General features: G+C 36.4%; 1 pseudogene; it reads left to right on the plus strand.

Annotated features, from left to right (window-relative positions):
- Nucleotides 1-13,378: 13,378 nt before the first annotated feature.
- Nucleotides 13,379-18,156, plus strand: LOC149238628 (UDP-sulfoquinovose synthase, chloroplastic pseudogene; annotated as a pseudogene).
- The last annotated feature ends 718 nt before the right edge of the window (nucleotides 18,157-18,874 follow it).

An 18,874-nucleotide genomic window follows, 5' to 3' on the forward strand; every position in this document is an offset into this window, starting at 1 on the left:
CTGATAAACTCACAGGAGAGAAGGGTTCCTAGTTCGAGTGGGAGCAACGGTGGAAGATGGTAGGTTTAGGGTGGAAAAATTCAACGGCCAAAACTACCAGCTGTGGAAGATGCAGATGGAAGATTATCTATATCAGAGAGATCTGTACCTACCATTAAGCGGAAAGACAAAGAAGCCAATGAGTATGACAGACACAGAATAGGATATTCTCGACAGAAAGGCACTTGGAACAATACGGTTGTGCCTAGCGGCGTCGGTAGCGTTCAATATTTCAAAGGAAACGACAACACAGGGTTTAATGTTGGCATTAGCCAAACTATATGAAAAACCCTTGGCATCAAATAAGGTATTTCTTATGAAGCATTTATTTAATATGAAGATGTCAGAGGGTGGATCTGTTGCTAATCATTTAAATGATTTTAATATAGTTATAAGTCAGTTAAGTTCTCTAGGGGTAAATTTTGATGATGAAGTTAGGGCTCTGTTATTTCTGTGATCATTGCCAGAAATTTGGAATGGTTTAGTTATGGTCATTAGTAACTTTGTCTTTGGATCTAGTACTTTAAAGTTAGATGATGTTGTCGGTGCAATCCTTAGTGAGGAAATGCGATGGAAAAGATCCGATGAGACATCAGGTAATGCTTTGACTGCAGAGACTAGGAGAAAAAATGGAAAGAGGAAAGAGCCTAGGATATCGCAGTAAGTCAAGAAAAGGTAGATCCAAGTCCAGATCGGGGATAGTGTGCTGGAAATGCAGGAAGAAAGGACACCTGAAGAAAGACTGCAAGTCTTGGAAGGGAAAAGAAGGAGATGCACAGAAAGAAACTAATCATGAAGCGAATGTGATAGGTGATGTGTTGCAAGATGCTTTGATTCTTTCATTAGAAAATATTATTGATGCCTGGGTGGTAGATTCAGGGGCCTCATTCCATGCCACACCTGATAGGAAACATTTTGATGCTTAAGTTCAAGGAGATTTTGGACAACTTCGATTGGGTGATGATAAACCCTGTAAAATTGTTGGAATGGGTACAGTTTTCATAAAATAGCAAAATGGAAATTAGTGGCTATTGAAGAAGGTAAGGCATGTTCTAGATCTAAACAAAAATCTGATTTCAATAGGGCAATTGGGAGGTGAAGGTTGTGTAACTACTTTCACAGATAAAACCTGGAAGGTCACTAAAGGATCCTTGGTAATAGCGAAAGGAGAAAAGGTTGGTACATTGTATTTATGCAATGGTATTTCTAATTCTGTTAATAATTTAACCTCTACAGGAGCAGATATATGGTATTGTGGCATCACAGGCTCGGACACATGAGTGAGAAGGGGATGCAAATTCTTCACTCAAGAAATTTATTCCAGGTTTGAAGCATGTTGATTTAAAATTCTGTGAGAATTGTGTTTATGGAAAACAAAAAAGAGTCAGATTCCTTAGAGTTGGGAAAGAAAAGAAGAGCAAAAAATTAGAGTGTGTGCATACAGATGTATGGGGACCTGCTCAAGTATCATCTCTTTGGTGGCTCTCATTATTATGTTACTTTTATTGATGATGCAACCAAAAAAACCTAGATTTATTGTATTCGAAATAAATCTGACGTATTTGATACTTTCAAGAAATGGAAAGCTTTGGTTGAAAATGAGATAGGGAAAAGGTTGAAGTGTCTCAGATCAGATAACAGAGGTGAATATTGCAGTAAAGAGCTTTGATAGGTACTGTTCAGAGAATGGAATTCGCAGAGAGAAGACAGTTCTAGAAATACCACAAGAAAATGGTGTGTCGGAAAGGATGAACAGGACAATCATGGAGCGTGCAAGGTGCATGATATTGCATGCAAGATTGCCTTTACAATTTTGGGCAGATGTTGTAGATACTGCTATTTATCTAATAAACAGAGGGCCTTCAAGTTCCTTGGATGGTGGTATTCCTGAGGAGGCATGGACAGGTAAAAATGTAAACTACTCATTTTTAAAGACTTTTGGTTGTGAAGCCTTTGTCCACATTAAAAAAGAAAATGGAACAAAGCTTGAGGAAAAATCAAAGAAATTTACCTTTATTGGATATGGTGTTAATGATTTTGGTTATTGCTTATATGATTATGAAAATCACAAAATCATTAGGAGCAGAGATGTAATATTCAATGAAAAGGTCTTGTATAAGAATCAGTTGCAGGAAAAGAAGCAAGAAAAAGAAAACAGAGAATACACAATGCTTGACGATATCACAGGAAAAGTGATGGTGTCTGAAAATCATAATGATTAACAGTTAGAACAACAACCACAACAACGACAAGCACCTCAAACACCGGAAAGTGGTGTTAGAAGATCTACCAAGATAAGTAGACTCCCTGAACGATACTCTCCTTCATTATATTATGTTTTGTTGACTGATTCTGGTGATCCAGAATGTTATGAAGAAGCAGTGCAAGTAGAAACCAGGAAGAAGTGTGAGCAAACCATGAAAGAAGAGATGGACTCCTTAGCACATAACTAGACTTGGGACTTAGTCAGGTTGCCTGCAGGTAAAACAACATTGCTGAATAAATGGGTTTACAGGTTGAAGGAAGAAGATGGAGGAAAATAGAGGTACAGAGCTAGACTTGTGGTGAAGGGGTTTGCACAGAAGAAAGGTATTAATTTTGATGAAATATTTTCTTCTGTTGTTAAAATGACTTCATTTAGAACTATTTAAAGTCTAGTAGCAGCTGAAGATTTGCATATTGAGCAGTTAGATGTAAAGACAAGCTTTCTCCATGGAGATTTGGAGGAAGAGATATATATGCAATAGTCACAAGGATATGAGGTAAAAGGGAAGGAGAAACTAGTGTGCAGGTTGAAGAAGAGCTTGTATGGCTTAAAACAGGCTCCAAGGTCGTCATGTCTAAAATTTGACAGGTTTATGTTTGAACAAGGTTATACCAGATGTCACTCTAATCATTGTGTTTATCTCAAAATGAAAAATGATGGTAGCTATATTATATTGTTATTGTATGTAAATGACATGCTTGTTGCAGGTTCTAACATGCAGGAAATAAATGTGCTCAAAAGGAAATTGGCAATCTCATTTGCAATGAAGGATTTGGGTGCTGCAAAACAAATCCTTGGTATGAGAATAACTAGAGACAGGAAGAGCCACAAATTAACATTGTCTCAAAGTGAGTACATAGAAAAGGTGTTGAAAAGGTTTAATATGCAGAATGCAAAACCAGTTGGTATACCTTTGGCTGGATATTTCAAATTAAGTAAGGAGGCATGTCCCAAGACTCAGGAAGAAATGGCTCATATGTCTAAAGTTCCATATGCATTAGCAGTTGGAAGCTTAATGTATGCAATGGTCTGCACAAAGCCTGATATTGCACATGCAGTGGGAGTTGTAAGCAGGTACATGAACAATCCAGGAAAAGAACATTGGATGGCAGTGTAGTTGATTCTCAGGTATTTGAGAGGTACCACAAATCAAGCATTATGCTTTGGTGGTTCAAACATTGCTCTACAAGGATATGTTGATGCAAATATGGCAGGTGATAGAGATAAGAGGAGGAGCACAACAGGGCATGTGTTTACTATAGGTGGAACAACTGTCAGTTGGGTTTCAAAAATCCAAAGTGTTGTTGCACTTTCAACAACAGAAGCAGAGTATGTTGCTACTATAGAGGCTAATAAAGAAATGATTTAGTTACAAAGGTTTCTGGATGATTTGGGCAAGAAGCAGGAGTTGGGTAGGTTATACAATGAAATCCAGAGTGTCATACATCTTGGCAAGAACTCTGCATTTCATTCCAAGACTAAACATATACAGCTCAAGTACCATTTCATACGATCAACATTGGAAGATGGACAATTGAAGCTGGAAAAGATACACACTAGCTAGAATCCTGCAGATATGTTAACAAAAGTTGTAACAAGGGAGAAACTAAGAATCTGCTCAGTTTCAATTGGTATTCAAGTATGATGAAGAAGATGAGAAACAACCAGGTCCAAAGTGGAGTCATTGTCTAGCAAATGAAGCAGCAATGGAGTTTCTATAATGAGTCTCCAAGTGGGTGATTGTTAGGTGTGAGCTTGATTATCTTCTATATTCAAAGGTTTCAGCCGGATGTATACCCTAGGAAGACTATACACCCCTCCACGTGGGGGGGCTAATCCCACCTGGTTGGGGGGTCCGGGGGCCAGCAGTATCTCAGCAGGGGTTCGGGGACAGCGCCACCGAAGCTAAAAATAGATGTAAAATTGCCTTGTAAAAGTCTAATAATTTCTAGTCAATCTGGGCCATTCATTAGGCAGATGATCTGATGGTAGAAGTTATGTTTAATTTAGGTTTTTCTTCCCTATAAGGCAACCCCTCACTATATATGAGGGAATTGTATTGCGTCTATGTATAACTGTATTCTGAGTGAGGAAGAGAGAGGGGATTGAGAGCGAAGAGGATGTTACAGCAGATCTGTTGTAGGTTGTATCTCTTTAGTTTTCTGGGTAATATAATAAAAAAGGACTGGCTATTTCTCTATGGATGTAGCCCAAACTGGGTGAACCATGTATATCTGTGTCTCTTTTGTTTTATGTGTTTTCTGTGTTTATATTTCTACAATATTTTATGTGTTCCATTGCTCTGTAATATATAATTTTCTAACAACCCTGAGGAAATTGCAAGCTTCACCTGCCCTTTTAAGGATTTCCATGATGTTTTCCCTTGGTCTTATGAGGAAATGCATGGCATAGACCCTTCTATTGCCAAGCATGAGATCAATAAGTATCAAGCATTCTTTTTATGGTATTTTTCTTGCTTGCTAATCTGAAAAATCCTCGAGTCTCCTTCTTCGGCCTTATTAAACTACCACGAAGAAGAGTGAGCATTATTTTTATGGTATTTTTCTTACTCATTAATCCGAAAAACCTCGAGTCTCCTTTTTTGGGCGCATTAAACTACTACAAAGAATATATGAGCATATTCTTTTTTGGGACTTTTTCCTGCTCTCGAACTGAAAAATCCTCATGTTTTTCATCATTGGGCTCGTTAAACACCTACAATGATGGTCTGAGAAACTCTTTTTCACCCTTTTTCTAGCTCATTAAATTGAAAAAGATCATTTGAGCATTCTTTTTAAGTGCTTTTTTCTCACTCATAAAACTGAAAAAATCCCGAGTTTTTTCTTCAAGCTCATTAAAAACTTATGAAGATGACCCGAGCATTGTTTTAGGTACTTTTATCGCTCGTTAAACTTAAAATCCTTGAGTTTTCGTCACCAGGATCGTTAAAAAGCTACGACAACAAAATGAGCACTTGCCTTTTTGGGACCATTTCTCACTCTTAAATTGAAAAATCCCCGAGTTTTTCCCTTCTTTGGGCTTGTTAAATCTACAAATAAGGAATGAGCAGTTCTTTTACCTCTTTTTCCTTACTCTCTAAATTGAAAAACATACTTTGAGTTTTCTTCATTTGACTCATTAATATTCGATGAAAGTATTGAGTTTGTCATCGTGCAACTCATTAAAATTCATGACGAATATCGAGTTTAGTTCGTCTCCTCATACTCGTAACAAAATGAGGTCAATATCTATTTAGCATAGGTTTCTCTTTATCTAGACTCAGTAGATTATTTCACAGAAAAGTAATCGATCCAGGTATACCATTAAACTTTTGTCGCACCCGGTTAAAAACTATGACAAAGGGACTACCCTAGAGTCATTCTTTATGATCTCTTCAGACTCTCTAAATATGAAAATACCACTGAGTTATCTATTCTAGACTCATTAAATTACATAGATGTGAAGTAGAGTCGCTCTTTTTACTATCCTTTTCAGACTCTTAAAACATGAAAATATCGACGAGTTTGCCTGTATGAACTCATAAAACTAATCAGATAGGGCATAGAGTCACTCTTTTTGTTGTCCTTTTCAGACTCTTAAAATATGAAAAGGTCGATGATTTTACCCATCTGGACTCACTAAACTAATCAGATGGGGAAAGTGGACAATACAATTGTGTTCAGTATTTGAAAGCATGTTTTGGTAGCAGTAGTTCCCTTGAACATGGCACTCCCTCAGATAAACCTTCCTTGTGATAGCCTCTCAATATGAATCTTACCATCCTATGAGTTTAGCATATATACCCCAATGTTCTTGCATCTCTGTTTCCTAACACTTTTTGGTTTCATGAGTCTAGTGTTGTAGGGTTAAAATTGTTGTTGTACATTCTATTGTTCAAGGGAAAACCTTTTTTCTTCTGTTTCCTCCATCAAACCATCAAGCATATTATTTCATCATGCCCTTTGTCATTTTGACCCAATGCTCAAATATTCCTCAAAAACAAAATCATTCTTGTCCCATTTCGTGTCGATTGATGTAGGACACATTATTGCCTACCTTTTGATAGGTCTCTTCCTATTGACTTCAATACTCTATCTTGGAGGATGATCCATAAACACTTCAGTAACTAGGTACTTGCAAACATCAGTGGCAGGTTACCTTGTGTTTGGTTAGGGGTTCTCATTATTGACTTTTAGTTAAACAATTCTACAAGTGTTCAACAACAAAATCATTTTTCACACTCGCTAGATTGTACTTTGCATCTTGGATACCATCACCATTATTGGTGGCCTTCCTCGCATCTATTAACGGTCTCCATTATTTTCTGATAATCAGATGATTTTGTGCATGTTCGACATCAACGCATATATTCACATATATCGATCTATGTTGTTCGGTGAAGCAAAAATCAAGACCTTGGGTAGAGGCTTGCATCACTTAGCCTTGTTTCCTCTCCCAAGTTGTGGTTATTGTTTTTTGGAGACAAATCATCAGAATGATCCTATTATGACACCTATTCCGCATTGTGCTTATCAGTGGCCAACATCGTCATATCTCTTTTATGTGAAAATCACTTTGACATAGCTACTGAGCATGGGAATGCCCAACTCAGGACATGATTTTAGTTGTTTTATATATATGTGCGATATCAAGTTTCCCATATTGCTCGAATCTCCCATCCTCTCTCTCTTTTTGTTAATAAGAATAGAACAATGAAGTATAAAGTATTTCAGCCATCATCGCAGCCTCTGATCTCACACTTTAGGGGGCATCTGTTATATAGGAAAATGACCTCCTCATCAGCTCAAAGGGAAAAGACATGATGAGTGAAGAAATGACCAAGTTCACAAGCCTTATGTCCAAGCTAACGCTACCTATACACTAGCAACCAGCTTTATAAATATTCTCAGCAAGCCTAAGGGTGCATTAGTGACCTATGTAACTCTACTTGTTACCTCGGTAACATCGTTAATAAACTCTAATGAGTTTCTAAGGGTCAAAGGAGTAGATGAACTAAGAAATATCCCTATATTCTCTCCTAAATCAACTCAGGAAAGAAAGGAGACATCAAATTTCGACCTATTTGGGGGATTACTAATCCTGATGGAGTATGCAAATGGGAAAGAGCTCAAAAGAATGGCAACATCATGGCTTTTACCTAAAGAAACTCATGGAGAAACTTGGCAACCCTAACCTCACATGCTACATAAGCAAAGTTAGGGCTATTATGAAAGGGGTCAAATCATTTGAAAGGATATCTTACTTGATTGTCAAGAAAAGTCTTAGACTTCAGCATAAGAAGTTGGTAAGAAATGAGAGAGAGAGAGGAGCTAGAGGGGTAAGGGAAGGTTGATGCAACTGATGGTTGTAATCACTCTTTCGACATTAATATAGAACTGCAGTTGTACTGTCCACTTCGTGATGTTGGTACTATAATTCATTTATATGTTTATTCAATGTATTGATTATCAAGGTTTTATGCTGTGATTACACTTGTATTTTCTATGTGCAGGACGTGATCTGGAGCCATCTCAAGGGAATTCCACATATCTACATTGCGCTCTACAACAACTCCACACGAAGGCTCGAGGTAATGAATCCTTCTCGCTTTGATAGTTAGTTGTTGAACATGGACATGCATGTATCTTTGTGACAACTGCAGATTATATTATAGTCAGCCAAGGGTCTCGGGAAGACCCTTGAGTGTTCCTTCATCTTCCATACACCGTGCATGAATCCCTATAGCAGTATTATATGATTAACTTCAAAAAAGGACACAATACATGCATTGGAAAAGAGTTCAAATATTTTTTATTTGTTGCAACATGGAACAAAAAAAAACAATTTCAGGGATCATATGAAGCTAAAAATGTAATCAACTTATTAATGTGAAAAAAAAATAGCAGAGTTCATTCTTTAGTGTGAAAAATACAATTTGTGATTCTTTGTATTGTATAACGACATGAAACCAACAATTATATGCAAACAGAAATATCAAGATAAGCATAACTAAAGACTCTTCTTATATACAACAAAAATACCTCCATTTTTGTTGGATGAACATTCACATCCACATGTTCAATTGGTAGCAATCTAGACATATAGATAAAAGGTTTCTATGCCTTTAGTAAGATGGTAGAGTAAACAACCTCAATTTCACTTTTTAATGCAATGCACTCAACCAACGTATATGCAATCATTAATAAGGATTTCACATTATTAACAATATTCTTAAAGGTATCAACAAGCATACTACCTTCACTTACTATTTCATGACCGAGAAAGTATTACGATAGTCATAACAAGCTCTCATCCTAATATATTTAAAAATCTGGCACTAAAGTTTATGATATTCATAATGAAAAGTTAGAAAACTGGTATGAGTTATTTGAACTCTCGAGATTATTGTTACAATGACCAAATGAATTCAGCACAAAAGATGGAAGCTTGGAAATGTTTGTGATGTTTCATCCTTGGTAATGGTCAATAGTTATGTTGCATGAATTTCCATAACAGGGGGGCAGGGAATGCAAGGACATGTGTCTGCACAGTTGAAAACTCACCCCAAGATTTCAATTTTCAAGGAACAACAAAAAAATATATTAAGTTTTTGAAAAATATAAAATTATCTGTTATAAGCTTATTTTCCACTGTATTATAGTGGGAGAAACCCAAGTTCAACTTACATCAATTTGTTTCCTAAAATGTGTCCATTTTCACCTATTCTTTACTTATGTGAGATTTAGCCCATGTTAAAAGGGTGAAATTACATAATTGATCAATTTTTCATAATTATTTTGCCAAAATATTATAATTATGAGATAAGAATTATTATGTAATTGAGATAATTGAGAAAAAATTCATAATTGTGAATATTTATTATTATTATTATCCATTTTTAAGGTCATGCCCAAGCTAGACACCAAATGTGTGTATGATACTCCCTTGTTTGTGGGACAAGGGACCCACCTCCATGTAGCGATTTAACTGCTAAGTCTACAAAGGCATACATACTCTATCCCGCTCTAGTTTTGAACCTATGACCTCCTAGGAAGAAACACATTCTCTTAACCATTATGCCCACTCAAGCTATATTTTCAATTCCCAAGGAGATCAACTTGACCCACTTGTGTATGAGTTGGCTAGGGGTCCATTATTGTAGAAGTTTTCTAACTTCTCAAGACCCTAGGTGTCTAGATACATTCTCTTGGAGGAAAGAATGAGCCTATATAATCTCACGAAGATGAAAGGGGAAAGAGGGAGTATCCAAACTATAACATGATTTCTAGGTGTTTTGAGCTAACGATCTTCTATGGAAGATCACTTGTCATTTTCATTTGGTTGTGTTTGTGTGTAGGCTTTGGATCAGGAGTGGATGAAAGAGATCGCTTGATTGGAGTGTAAGGATTCTGCATCAGGTCCAAAACCCTTCACCAAACTGCGAGGAGACAAGGTACTTGCTCATACTTTATAGCATCAAAAATTACATCGAAACTGCATGCATGGCCATCTAGATTGGGGATAGTTATTATATTGCCTTATCCATTCTATTTTTTTGTCTGGTGATCTCAATTGGGCATGAGATCACGGAGCAATAGCTCCTTTCATAATTAAATGCAACATTATCCAACGAAATAAGAAAACACTTAGGAATTTTAAATTAGCAGAAGGACGATACATACATGATAGGGTTAAGAAGGACACAAGTGTGGAGTGCCTTAGAGTAGGGTTTAAACTTTAATGATAGATATAAGTTAGAAGAACTAATTTTCTTGAATTTTATTGATTCCTTACTTCTTATTTTTAACAAAGGTTATATTATTTGTAAAGGAATGTGCACATACACCTCAATGAAAAATCCAATTCCACTCCCAGTAAGTGAACAAAATCTACACTTGTCAGTGCTTTCCAAGGCACCATGGTGAACTCTTTGTATAAAATAAATTCATCCTTTCTTTGAACACAATATTTTATTTAAAATAAACTTCCACAAATACAATGTAACACCCCCTTATTATATGTGTTTTTATTATTATTATTATATGAATACTTTTATTTTTTCAACTGAAAAAATCACACTTGGAGCAACTCTCAGACATACATAGTCCTATCCAAACTTGGACCATGAGACCTATGGGGACTTCCCCACCCAACCATTGGAACACATCCTCGATACCACAACCTCGGGAATGTTCTCTCATAGCCATGGAATTGTCTACATTTCTATCAAGAAATGTTTCAAGAGTATCTTTAGCTGAACTGCCACACTATGAGCAATGTATCTATGTAGTCAAGGTCACCTGGAACTTGCACCTGGCCTCATATGCAATCACTCAGGAGGTTGTGAACATAGGTCTCCACACTAATGCATTTGAAAACCCAATCACCTCACCGCTTGGTACATTGTCTATATTTTATTAGTGACTACATTCCAAAATTTGTAGAGATGAAGGTAAACTCGCTATAGGCATTCTTAGTTCCCTGTAGCCACTCTTACATAAAACAAAATGGCATAATGGTCCAATGAAAAGGAAAAGACACATTCTCAAATATATAGTAAATGACAGACATGAATATCATAATAGACACAACTCTGTGAAACAATTATTAAATGTAAATAATAGTAATCATGTATTATAGACACTACTTCAATTTATTTTGTTAGGATATTTCAATTGACATTGTTCTTCATTCAAATTCCCTTTTATAATTTTATCTAAATTTTTGTCTTTGTTATAATAATTTAACCCTATCTAAAGCTTTGTTACTTGATCATTATTATTTTTTTCTTTCGTTTTGCTGAGCTTTTAGCATCATTTGTAGTGCTCACGATTATGCCATGTCATCCCTTGTTGCAGAGCTCTCAATCTATACTTTCCAATGCAATAACGTCACATAAACATGGCTCTCTAGTAAATGGTTGTGTCCTTTGAAATAGTACTTTTTTTTATAGGAAAAACCCACTCCAAAACCACTTCTTATGTCTCTAAATACTAGTTTTTAGTGAATAAAAATGCAACATATCAGGGGTCTATAAAACTAGCCATTAATGGAAAAATTAAAGGAACCTCTACCAAAATGAACACCAATTAAAAGAACTTAAAACAATTCCTCTTTCAAACTAGACATGTGGATGATGGAGTCTTTCGATGATATTATGACGTTATTATTTCATTCCAGGTCCAACAAAACTTCTTTCAGTAAATTATGGAGAATATTGATCCACTAGTGCTACATAATCAGTTAAGATTATAGGAAGAATTAATACAGTTAAATGCCCTGTAGTGACTTAATATATGAAACATGTCATTAACAACCACCCAAGGAAACTTGTTGTTAGAATGCGAGCAGGTGACCATTCTGAGCTAGACCACTAGATGCCATAGTATATAGGATCTTGTATACTTGCCATATTATTTACATGAATCTTTCTTTACCGTGTTGTGAGAACTCGGGACACTAAGGAGAAAGAACATATGTAGATGTCAAAAAGGTTACAACCTTAATCCTTATGGCATGGCCAAGACCAATCAAGTTTACATGAGAATAATGAACTTTCTAATGAATGTTAGGGAGAGGAAATCAATGTGATCAGTTCCATATGCTAAGGGAAGGGCAGGGACATTAATGCTAAGATTGTCCCACAAAGAAAGGTGGAGTTGGAATGATCAATGACACGCAAGGCGAAAATACTATAGAGGATGTGGTGTGGTACATCATAGTCGGTGAAAATTAATTGAAAGAAAATGAACATGGCTAGAGAGGTAGTTTCATATTCCACAATGGGATAATCTGGTAGTGAAGTGCCCCCCACATAAAATGGTATACATAGGAATGGACTATAGTTGAGGGATTCCTTGCATCATGTGAATATCCAGGTATTTTGGTAAAGGGAGTATTCTAATTTACAGGATGTTTAACCATATCCAAACACCCATTTGGATGCACTGAATACCCTAGTGATGTCCTATTAAATGGGTATACACAGGGTACTAGAGATGGGTATTTTATAGTGCCACCATGACCGCAGGGACTTTATGCTAAACATGGGTCTATTTTTTAGCATTTTGAGGGAAAATGAAGTGAAGAGTCACTTAGTATATATAAATTTGAATTCACATTAATAAAAATCATCAGAAATCCAATGAAGTTATACATATTTTTTTAGCACCAACTAAAATTCTAACAAGTGGATAAAATTTCCAACTATCTGTAGGGTTCAAACTTCAAAGATTAAAAATGTGCAATGCTTCTTTCATAATAATAATGTTTCTCTCCAAAGTTGGCTGCCTCAAGGTAATCACAAAATAATGTGTTGCAACTTGTATCCAAAACATTTGTGTCCACATGCCTCAATAAAAAATATATATAAGATTACTCTTAAAATTAAAAAGACAAACATTGTTACATTCTAACTTCCATGAGTAATTGAATGAATTTAGATGCAATTACTTTGCATTCTCTCTCTTATTTCTCTAGCATATGAATGCATGTTTTCAACTCTATTATACCACACCATACACAACAATTATCACACATAATCACATGATAGAATCAACATCAAATATGAGCAACATGAAACTATAGACTATAAAATCCCTTAATGGAAACATGGATAAAAATATTAATCGTAAAGGATACTAGGTATCGAAACAATGGATGTACTATCTACTTCAGAGAAAAAAAGAACTTAAGAGCAGGATATGATTCTTACCAACTTATAAAATTGATATTTGCACCATCTGGGAAACCAATGACTTCAACCTCTAGTCCTAGAGTGGCATATTCCATTGGTTTATGGATCCTTGTTCTAGTGTGAAATGACATGCAGCTTCTTGTATTACAGTTTCCATTGAAATAGATTCCAACATTCTTTAATGTTGGTCTTGCAAGTTTTGAGAGTGGAGGTAAAGCCCTACTTTTAAAAATAAAATATTATCTCTATTAGGAGAAAAATATCGAGTATGAGTTGGTGGTGCTTCAACCGTATTTCTAATATCTATTGGAGGAATACAATGTCCATTATAAACTATTATTGTGAAAGAGAAATAAGTGAAAACAACATCCACTGCCATGCAAGAGGGAGGTAAAAGGAAGAAAGTAATGGTTATAGGATGGGATGGTTATTGTGGATGGGTGAGAGATTTGCATCTCTTAAGAAGATGATACCAAGTTGCCATTGTTAGTAACGTTGTCCACAATTTTTTTCACTAACTTCTTGGGATCGTTTCTCTAACAACCATTGTCTCAATTCAAAAGAGAATAAAGAGATGGAACAAATTCTCTAGAAAACAACTTGACCTCTTTGCAGGAGATGTTTCTCATTTTTATTTCGTTGGAGAGGCTTTCAATTCCTTTGAACTCGAGTCAACCATACACTTTGGAGAACATAGTTTTTCTCCTTATTCCATGATAGACAGAGGAAGAGTAGTGTATACTCAAAATAACAATGTGATTGGAACCATGAATGTGATTTTTGCTATCAAATAGCTCATCCCAAAATTCCACTTGGTTAAACTGGGTACCATGGGAGAATATGGAACTCCTAACATTGAAATTGAGGAAGGGTACATTACTATTACTCATAATGGCAGGACAAATACACTGCTATATCTGAAGAAAGCAAGTTCCTTTTATCATCTCAGAAAAGTGCACGATTTTCACAACAAAGATTTTACTTGAAAGGCTTGGGGACTAAGGGCTACAAACCTCAATCAAGGGGTGTTTTATGGTGTAACAACTCTAAAAACTACAGAAAATAAAGAACTCATTAATAGGCTAGACTATGGGTTTCTGGTAAGTAGTTAGGTTAGAACTTATGGAATGTTTTCCAAAAGCCAGACTCACAAATAAGAAACAATGCTTCATAAGGGTTGCCAAAACTATCAAACTATATTATTTATTGTTATCTCAATTACTTTGAAAGTATGGGCATTGAAAACATCTTTAATTCACTACTTTCCATAAGGTTCCATCGTCGATCTATTTTTGAAAGGAAAAAGACTTTCTTACAAATATTTTCTTGCTTGTAGGGTTTGTTTTCCTAGTTTCAAGCATGTATTTATCCTTGCAAAGTTCATTAATAATTTCACTCAAACTATGAATAAACCTAATCACCCAAAATTATCTTTGTAACTTTGACTCCATAGAATTTGCGCTGCAATTTAGAGCACAAAAGTTGTGTTAGGAAGAAAAGGGAAAGCATTGGAAGTAAAATCAGTGAAATTCATTATTCAGCTTATGTAGCAAAAGAAGATTGGACAGTGCCACACATAAATATAGCATGTTATATTTTGAACCTTTATATTTATCCTTGTAGACTTCATTAATAATTTCATTCGAACCATAAGTAAACCTAACCACCCAAAATTATCTTTGTAACTTTCATTCCATAGAATCTGTGTTGTAGTGAAGCCTCGCTGAGAGCTACGATTTAGAAACCTTTCGAAAGGCCCAATTTAGAGTGTTTCACTCAAAAAATTTTAGATTGTTTGACCAACAACTTTGGATCGATATCTAACACCCATTGTCTCAATTAAGACAAGAATAAAGAGATGGCAACAAGTCTCTGAAAAACAACTTGCGGGAGATGTTTGTGATTTTTCTTTCCTTGCAGAGGCCATGTCACACCTCAAAACCAGACTAACATAATGGGAAATCCTAGGTGAGAGCCATTGTTTGGAAACTTTTGGAAAAGCCCAACTAAGAGTGTTTCACTAGAAAATTTTTAGGTTGTTTGATGAGTCACTAGATGCCACTAAATTCACCTATTTAAGTTTAAAATTAAATAAATGGAATAATTTTTTTCTCTTTTTATTATTAATCATAATTCACGATTCGTTGATGATAAAATTAATAATATTTTCATCCTTTGTTTTCCTCAACATTCACAGAGGTCTCTAGGTCAGTTCAGGTGGGCTACCACATATTCAGAAGAAAGGCCAACTAAACAACACTTACCATATTTGTCACTTATAGAAACCTGAGATGGAGAGATATATCGTTTATAGGTACCCCTTTAACTATGCGATCCGAGGTGGTTACTACTACCTGTATCAATACTGGGAGAGCTCACTCTCCACTTTCTTCCAATATTATGACTAAATATGCCTTTCTCTCTTCATGAGATAAATACTTGGTCAAAAACATGAGTTTTTACTTTCCCCACCCCACCCTGCAATCACCAAGATGATGATCTCAAACTTCCAATTTGCTTAATCTAAATGGAGTAACAAGTGAGTCACAATAGCTCACAATATTTTATAACATAAATGAATGAGGCCTGAAACTATTTCTCATCATCTTGTTAGGGTGTCTGACCAAATAGAGAAATAGAGATACACAAGAAGGGCCTAGCATCCTAGGGTTGGGCCCAAACCCAACAGCTTCAATCCTATGAACTAACTCAGTGATGGATCAAGATAAAACTTCTCATTATCATTCTAGAAATGTCAAATACATCATCAAAAAAAATCACAAGTGCTTCATCTTAGCGGCCTCTTAGCTACAATAAAACATCGAATCCTAATGAGTTCCTTAGCATGTTTATTTATACAAAAGGGTAGCTACCAAAAAATCCCTAGAAAATAGGGATGTTTGTCTCCCTAACTTGAAAATAGGTGGATCTATATCTTCCTTGACTTGCACTCACTCGACTGCTGATGACCTCGACCTGCTTGGCTACCAATGACCTTAAGTTGATGAGAGATAGAGTGGTGATCTTTTGCTAATTCAAGGAGTTAAGGAGGTGAAAAACCTCCTAGAATCTCTCTTTGTTGTTTAATCCAAGCTCCCACACTCAAATTATCTCAAAATTTTTATAATTCCTTCATTTAACACACATTAGGCCACATGACATAGAAACACATATTTTACCCCTCACACTAAGGATAATATAACAAAATTTGTAGATAAATGTGAGAAAAAGATAATTTAATAAGTTGGAGGATGGAATTGTGACCCTTATGATATACCTATTGAGGAGCCTCATCCCCCCTTACTGAAACTATTGCTCATCCTATGAGCAAATCAGTCATCTATGTCCATGTCTTTCATGGCCCTAGTGGCCTCTATAACATCCCAAGGTTTTGTAGATGGTGTGCCCTCTTGAGGATAGAATACTACATCCTTCTCTATGCTTATCATGTTATCACTCAAAAAATTATCTAGAAGTTATTAGAAGAAAGAAAATGAAAGAGGTAACCACAAACCAACTTTGGAGCGTAGGCTCTATCCAACCTAGGCTCAGAGAGGGCTCTCTCTATATGATTTAGCTTTGTTTTCAGGGGTTTCAGGCTAGTTATGAATGTTCAGGGGGTTTTTTATTTGTATTTGAGATTGGGTGGTGGGATCCTTGAAATAGATGGATAGAATGATGTCTTTAGACCATTGGGCTATGGAGTCAACAGAAGGGAAGCAGAACTAGATCAACTCACTAAAGGGAATGTTCAAAGGGCAAGCTAACAGAGTAAACTGCAGGTCTTTGGAATAGGGGGGTGAAATGGTTTTAATCAAGGTGAGAGAGAAATTAAGGGGTTCTCATACCAAAATATAAATGAGGAATAGATGGTAATCTAAAGAAAAGGGAAATTAGGAATCCTTTGATTTGGATTAACAAGAAACAACCTAAACTAAGGAGCAATTAAGAATTCCTTAACTTAGATATCAGTTGAAAACATTTATATGCATAACTGTTAAAACATGGTGTAATTAAACAAATTCTGAGATATTGTTCCAGTTATAGCATTCAAATTCAGCAATACATTAAAGATTGTGGAAAAACTTTAAGAAAGATAACAATAACATAAGAAAATACTTGTTTTCACTTTGCTCAACACATGAATCCTGTGAAATATCTTGTCTTTATTCTTCAATCTAGCTTGCTGGCTCAGTCAATGATACAATAGCTTTATAGTCCTTTTGATCAAAATTCTATAGAAATGTCTAAGAATCCACCCTACATACTTCGTGTTGGCATTATGGTACAAGTGTTGTCCTTGATGGCAACTCACACAAATGACAGATCATAGTGCAATAGGGCAGTAGCAAAAAGTTGATGATCAGACTACAAAGAATGTAGAAACTGAAAGGCCCGCAGGTTCCTGTTCACAAAGATGCGGCCTTAGGCTGGGTCCGGAGGTGTGCTATTCAAAAGGTGCGGACATGTTTGCAGGTGTTCCGAACAAAAGGTGTGGACCTAAAGTTCACAGACTTTCATGCAGAGAAAAGTGCACGCATGTTTGAAAACTTACGAGTGATCCATGGTATTTAGTCCGAAGTTTTTGATCCTATGGTTTTGGTCCGTGGTTTTGCTTCTAAAGTATTGAACCCGGGTTTTGGGTCCCTTGTATTGGCTTTCTATGGTTTTGATCCATGGTTTGAGTAAGGGCTTGTCTATAAAAAGGAAAGGAGATCATTTCGCTGAGCATTCATGTGTTGAATATCTTAAGGAGAGCAAGATCTGAAATTCTGGTGATCGGTTGGTGAGTGATAGCTAGATATGAATCAAGGGGAAACTTGAGTATTATAGACAAATCTACTGATGGGTTGAGATCTCCTTGGCACATGATCAGATCTGTAGATTTGATAGTCTGGGGTATGCTTGAAGTCTGAAAAATTGTCTATACCCACAGGACCGCAAGTGCAGACAAGGCACAGGTGCGGAGACCCGCAGGCCAGACACGACCACAGGTGCGGAGAATTGTAGGCCAGAGACGGTCGCCGGTGCAGAGAACCATAGATTAGACACGGCCACAGGTGTGGAGACCCGTAGGGTAGCTACTGCCGTAGGTGCGGAGATCCGCAGTTTTCAGATAGCAGAAGAGCAGATGTTCGCAGATGTCTATTGGTGAAGTTACGAACCCTGCTTGAATTTTTTTTTAACTTCCTTTGTCTATTCTACAGTGTTCTGGGTTCATAATTGGTGTCTGGTTACTGTTACTATTTTTCTGGTTATAGCATTCAGAGAAGTGTTTGATTGATTCTATATATTGGGGTTTCAGTGATTCAGTTTTGAGTGATGTAAAGATTAATGTTGGTTGATTGTGTGCTTCAATAATATTGATGGGTCCAGTATGAAAATGGGATGAAACGTGGCCTTCAGATTATGTGTTGTGCTTCAGGAGTATCCAGTATGAAAATGTATGAAACATGGTACCCGAAGGAGAGAATATTGTAGGCTGGCACCTACGTACTAGTATCTTAGCTAGTACAAAAGCTAAGGGGGTGGTAGCTCCCTTCCAGTAGCAGTTGGAAAACTTTGGAGCATGTCATCAAGTAGCAGCCTGCGTACTAGTAAATGGATCGGCTAGTACAAGAACTATGGGGGTTGTAGCTCCCTTCAAGAGAAGCTGAAGAACCAAAGAAGGTTCTAGCCTTCTGCAGGTAGAACCCTGCATACTGGTATAAGACTGCACCAGTACAGAATCATTGTAAAAGAATTTTCTTGTTAAAAGGAAGATTGAGACAACTTGCAGCAGGTGGTTTTCACCCACATTGGGTTTCCACCTTACATCATGGTGTTCATGTGTGCTTCTTGTGTGTGATGATCTATTCTGTTTTACTGCCCCT

Source organism: Pinus tabuliformis, chromosome 8 (assembly GCF_031772625.1).
Source record: "Pinus tabuliformis cultivar Carrire ecotype Pingquan chromosome 8, CPIR1, whole genome shotgun sequence".
In the NCBI taxonomy this organism is placed as follows: domain Eukaryota; kingdom Viridiplantae; phylum Streptophyta; class Pinopsida; order Pinales; family Pinaceae; genus Pinus; species Pinus tabuliformis.